Genomic DNA, 6985 nt, shown 5'->3' with positions numbered 1-6985 from the left:
TTTTAAAGGCAATTGGTAAACATGCGTATTTACATTCTAAATTGAGGTTTTGAATTTTGTTTCTACAGATTCAATTTTATTTCAAATGGTTCTAGAATACGTTGCATGAGGATTTGAATTCGAAGCTTCACTTCAGTACAGCGTATCATCCGCAATCAGATGGTCAGTCTGAGAGGGTGATCCAGATTATCAAGAATATGCTTCATAGTTGTGCTATTGATTTTGGTGGCATCTAGGAGCGACATTTGTCATTGGCTGAGTTCGCGTACAACAACAGTTATTAGAGGAGTATTCAGATGACACCGCTTGAGGAACTTTATGGTAGAAGGTGTAGGATTCCACTATGTTTGTTGGACATGAAGGGTAAGGCGAAACTTATTTGTAAGCGGTTGAAGCCTACTTCAGACAGGCAGAAATCTTATGCTGACTTGAGACATCGAGATATCGAGTATCAGGTTGGTGATAAGGTGTTTTTGAAGGTCTTACTTTGAAAGAAATTTTATGCTTAGTTTGAGGTTCATTGGCCCTTACGAGGTGATTGAGCAGATTGGATCGGTTCCTTATCGTCTTCTGTTGTCGCTTGAGCTTGAGCGCATCCACGATGTCTTTCATATTCAATGCTTCGAAGTTATAGATCAGATCCTTCCCATTATGTTCTTGTTGAGGAGATTGAGGTTCGATCTGACCTTTCGTATGAGGAGGAACCGATTGTGATCTTAGACCGTGAGGTCAAGGTGCTGGGCAGTAAGACGGTTACATTGGTGAAAGTTTTGTGGCGTAACCACAAGACTGAGAAAGCTACTTGAGAGCCGGAAGATATCATGAGGCGTCAGTACCCATATTTGTTCGATTCAGGTAAATTTCTGGGACAAAATTTCTTTTAAGAGGGGGAGAGTTGTAAGACCCTAAAAAAGTCTAGTAGTTTTGGGTAAGTTTACCGGGTTTTGAATGAAAATTAGGAGTTAATCGGTTTTATTAGTGAATTTTTAGTTAGCTTAATTTCATTTAAAAATTGGGAAATATTATTTTGAAAAATAAAAATATTTTTAGAAAAATTAATTTTATATTTTTAAATAATTTTTGGGTAAAATAAATGTTTTGAGTCAAATTAGAATTGAAAATTAAATTAAAATAGGCGTTTAATTGAGAGAATGTAAAATATTAATTACATAGGACCATTTTACAAAAGAAAAGAAATATTTGGGTGGTTCTATTGAAAATGACCCATCTTTTTGGAATTTTGGAGGTAAAGGATTATTTAGTAAAACAAGGGAATTGTGGGAGTGGCTCGATGTCAATTTCCTCAATTTTTGGAAACCAGGTAGGGGTTTTTCAGTTCAAAAACATTGTGGCCTCCTCATTTCACACACAATTCTCACCCGATTTTTAAGCATTTTCTCTCATTTTTATTTTTCATTTTCAAAGTCCACATATCAAAGATTAGATCTCAGTTTTTATTCTCTCAAAATTCTCCAGAAAAGATTTCCAAAGTTGAGAAAAAACTCATCCGAGTTCTTTAAAGATCTTGATCCAATCTTCAATATTGGTGATTCCATATTGATTGAAGGTATTTTCTCAACTTTAAATTCATTCTAAGATTGTTTTTAATCATTATTTTCAATCTAAATTGCATAAAATTGTTTTTCAAATCTTGATCTCTTAGCTCTTGAACATGAGATTCATCAATGGTGAATTCATGGTTTTGGGTTGGAATCAAAGTTTAAATGAATATTTAAGCTCAAATCATGTTTATTAAAAGGTTTTTGATCAGAAAACAAAAGATCAAACTCATTTGGTTGATCAATTTTGACAAATCCGTTTTTAACTAAGAACATGAGTTGATTTTCTAGAAAATTATGAAACAACTTGTTTGATGAAATTGATGCTTAGGTTTTGTGTTGATAGATTAGGAATGATATTTAGAAATGATTTTTGGTGCAGAGAAGTTCATTTAGGGGCTGAAATTTTTGTTTCAGCTAGATCGTGAGTTTTCGGTAAGGTAGTTTGGAAAGGTGTTTTGAGACCTGTGTAGCTCATGATTTTTTTATTTTCTTATTTTTAATGATAGCTTATACCATGTATTTTACCTTTGTTTAAGATCCACATCGAGGAGGGGCCACTGCTAATCAGAATTGAGGTCCAAACATAGCTACTTAATACACTTTGGCTTGAGAAGCAAAGTGTGAATGTGAGTGGTTTTTAAAAGGCAATTGGTAAACAAGCCTATTTACATTTTAAATTAAGGTTTTGAATTGTGTTTCTAGATATTCAATTGTATTTCAAATGGTTTAGATTTCAAAATTGATTTTAATTTTATTAAAGCATATTTGTAAATGATTTATGGAAACTGTGAATAGAGTTTTTGATATGGTTGATTTGAATTATATTGATTAATAATTGGATCATGGATTACTATATATTAGAGCACTTGATGATGATTTTATAGTTGGTTTTAGATCCATGGACAAAGAGACTTATTGAACTTATCTATGTAGATGTTAAAATTGCCAAGTGACATGCTTTAAATTAATTTTTTATATATTGAATTAAGTGCTTAAATATCAGTGTTTATGCCTTATGTGTTTTGTTATATTGGCAATATTTCATGGTGGATCCATTAGATATAGATGGTGTGCCATAGGATTAGTGATTACTCACCACTATATGTGTTATATGTTAGCATACGGCTCTAGGAGTATTGATTTTGCTAGAGTGAATAAGGGAGTGTTGAGCCTTTTTTGCCACTCAATCATTGGTGATTTCAAGGTGACATAAGGGAGTGTGTGGCTACGCCCCACTCAACTGGAGTATTGTATTCGATATTTGGGAGATTTGAGATCTGTTTATCTAGTGCATGATCACATGTTTATATTTTGCCATGGATGTCATTTGCCAATATAAGTGTATATATTATATTATCATATGCCATAATAAACATGATTTTTACTTATGGAATAACATGTGTAATTATGATGTTATGATGTTGCATTGCTGCTGAAAATTTTAGTCAATTGAATGCCATAGTTGAGCATGAAAATATAATTGAAATTATGGATGTTATACTTGAAATTTGAGAAATGATTTGCCTTGGTTTAAGTATATCTTTTGCGTGAGTTACGTATTGAATTTATTTCCATTCACTAAGCTTTTTCAGCTCACACCCTCACAGCTTTGTGCAGAGTTTTTCAACTTTGGGGAGTCGAGGAATAAGGGCAAGGCTGATCCAAGTTTAAGGCTACTTGGTAGTATAGATTAAGGACTTTTCTATAGATACATTAGAGGTTATTGTGGCACTCAATTAGGATAATTTGATACACTCGTAATGGATGTTTGAGACTTACATTTGGATATTAATTTTGAGATGTTATATGTGTTTTAATGTTAGATTTTATGGTTAAATGTTGAGTGTATTATTGTATGTTTCTAAGTGATAACATGGTGATTGAAAACATGGTGATTGAAGCATGAAATTTTCACTAATATATTTTAATTGTAGTTTGTCCATGAGTGAATAGCTTTGTGACTAAGGTAAGTCCATTGTATGTTTTAATTGTTGTTTGTTAAGCATGATTTTTAATGTTTAAACTATTATACACATGTTATTTATTAGTTGTAATTAGATTAATTAGAGTTGTATGTATGAATTACAGTAATAAAACTTAGAGAATATAGCCTTAATTAATAAATAGATTAAGGAAAAATGGCTAATTAAAAAAAATTAGATAGTTATTAGTTAGAATTGACGTGTTATAAGGTTGGGGGTGTGATTTAGGTGATTTTGTGCTAGAGAGTCACTTTGGTGACTAATTTGTCGCTCTAGATTCGGGTCGGTCAGTTTTGGTTGGATTTGGGGTGTCACAAGTGGCGGTGCTTATTGAAATTTTCCCTTAATTTCCCTAAAAAATCGGGGGGAAAAAAGAAAACCCATTACTGTTTGACCAGTCATGGGGAGGGTCAAATCATTTCAGTTGACTCTCAACCAATCCCGTTACAAGAACCCACTTGAACAGTGCTCAAGCAAACCGAGCGTACTATACCTTGGCAATGATTCGCATATGGCGTGGTCTTAAATACAATTAAGTCTCCTACAACTTTCTCATACACTTGGTAGACTCTTCATGCTCAGCAAAAACTATGGGGCATACTCTTTGTTACCTTGAAATTAAATCCTTAGATACCGCTAACGAGCGAATACTTTAACGTTAGTATGTGTCAATACTCTAATTCGTTAGCAAGCGAGCAGGGTGGTGGATTATGCTACAACAGTGCGCCAAAATAGTTAAGTTGGATACCTCACTCTCATTTTTGGATCTATCATTTTTGGGGTGTGACAATTAGGGTTCATCAGGTAAAACAAATTACATAAATTGAGAAATTGAAATGAGACATAAGGATCTTGATATTCACTTGTGAAATGTAGAACTTGAACTTGAATAAGGTATTGAAGAAATGAAATTACCATGTATGGAATTGTTTCAGTCCATGGTTGTATAAGTTTTGAGCTAGTTAATCAAAATGACATCAATTTGGCATGATATGTGATTGTGGTATTTTATGTTTTATTTACAAGTTAAAACTAACCTTATTGATGCGTGGTTTGCTATGTCTAGCCAACTATGTCAAGCTTAGTAACTTATTGTGTTTAATTGAAAGCTAAGGTAAGATTTTGTTTAATACCTATGAACTTACTAAGCATTTTATATAGTTACCTAGTTTGTTTTCCCTTTTTCACTTGTAGATCGACACCTTGCAGAAAACGTCAAGTCAGACATACCAAAGCTCACACTATCTTATTATCGAATTGGTAGCTTTTTTTTCATCTTGATTCAAGGAATTGTGGCATTTATATAAGATTTCTTAACGTTATCCTTCTTGTATATAAGTCTTTACGAGTTGATTATGGTATTGAACTTGGTTTATGAGATTTAAATGTTGGTCCTGGTATGCGGTTTAGAAATGTATAATTTGACATTTGTGATGCCTAGTTGAAATTGTATATTTTGATTTATAAGCTTAAGATGTATTACATATAAAATTACATATTTTAAAATGGATAGGCATAGGTAAAGTAGGTATGAAATGACTTGTTGAATTTGTGGTAATTTCTATTGATTTGTTGAAGTTTAAATGATGTACATGTAAGGAATGTTTTGATGGAACCTTGAACATAGATGGTTGAACTATTTGGTATGTTTGGTAAGGTTTGAGATAATTGGGAATGATATTTTGATGCATCTTTGAATGATTGAAACGGAAAGTTTGAAATTGAGACTAAAAATGTGTATTTTTCCCAAAATAGAGACTTAGTGGTCTGTTTCGTTGTCGCGATACCATACCCTTGATATCGTGATATCGACCCTATTTTATTTTGAAAACTTTACAATTTGATCTTTAGGTTGGGAAGTTTGGCTACTGTCTTCGAGATCGCGATACCAAACCCTAGATATCGCGTCACCTATCTAACATATTTTGAAAATTTTTAGTTTAGTCATATTTCGACCTCGGGATGGTACTGAGCTTTTGTAAGCTCGATTATGTAACCCCTAAATAATTTAAGTCTGTTTTTGTGAAATATGACACAACTGTGTATCTACTTCAGTGGTTAAATGTTCTGGGTGTGTGTATGAGGTCTTGGGTTCAAGTCTCATATTTGGGAAATTTTGGTTATTTTTTATCCTAGCCTTATCCATGTTGAGTTGGCTTATATAAATTTTTTTGTTAATCCATATTAGAATTAGCCTACTGGTTCGAGTGGTAAGGAGTTGTTGTGCTAGAGGTTCTGTGTTTGAATCTCTACGTGAGCTTAGGTGATAATTTTTGCTTCGGGTGTCTGATAGAGGTTGGAAAGAACTGAAATTCTGAGGTGGTTGTGAGTTAGTAGGTTAGTGGGGAATGGGGAGTGAGAGAAAAATTAGGGATAGGTTATTAGATTTTCTGAGTTGTAATTTTAGTTTTTTCTCTTTTTCAAAAAAAAAACCTCTTCCCATTTTATAACATTTTTATTTTTGTTACCCACTGTCAATTTTCTCTCTTTTTCTTCCCATTGATTTCTATCTTCATCTTCCTATTAATTGCAATGTTTTCTGTTCCCTGTTTTTGTACGTTTTGGTAACCGGTGGTAGTAAGGTTTTGCTCGAGTTAGGGATGTTTCTTTTAGTGCCGTTTATATGATGTTGTCCTTTTCGTTAGTTTGATTTTTGGGTTTTGGCAGCAGTGAATCGTGAAGAATAGGAATTTCCTATCGTGGAATCGTACTCGGAGTCGTTTGAGAAATCGGGTAAGCAGTAAACACTCGAATTTCACCCCTGTCGGTTTCGATAGTTTGGTTTAACTGTGAGTTTAGACTGATTTTAAAAGATTTGTTGTATTGATTTTAGGTGCTGGTTGGCTTGGGAGTGATTTCGCATTAAAACGTACCAGGTGTGTACTCCTAAGCACATAAAACTGAGCTTTGGCGAAAGCCAAAGAAGCATTCTGTTGATGCCACATGGGCATGTGTCTAGCCATGCGCGAGACACGGTCGTGTGTTTGAAAAAGGCGTGGTCATGCGTAGGACACGACCATGTGATAGTGTGAGTGTGGCCATGTGGGCTACACGAGCATTCCACATGGGCGTTTGGGTTTTAGGCTAGGCCGTGTGGGCCACACGGGTGAGGCCAATCTGGGCGTGTGGGCTCACATGGGCATGTGGCATAATTCTAAAATTTTCCCTAGGGTCGCACTAGTCATTTCGATCAATTGTGAGCCTAATCTAAGGTTGGTAAGGGCTAACCAAACCCTATTTTTGTGTGCTATGATATTTTGATAGACTGATCTGAGTGGGGTACTAAATGTATGTCTAACTGTACTATTTGAGAATGTATGTTATATATATACAAGCATGTTAAGCATGTTAAATCTGTATCTGTATTCTGTATCTGTGTCGGGGTGAGTCTTGTATTCGTGGAAGAAGTGATCTGTATGGCGACACTTCACATATATTCTG

This window comes from Gossypium raimondii, chromosome 3, assembly GCF_025698545.1.
Source record: "Gossypium raimondii isolate GPD5lz chromosome 3, ASM2569854v1, whole genome shotgun sequence".
Lineage (NCBI taxonomy): Eukaryota > Viridiplantae > Streptophyta > Magnoliopsida > Malvales > Malvaceae > Gossypium > Gossypium raimondii.
This window is presented reverse-complemented; position numbering follows the sequence as displayed.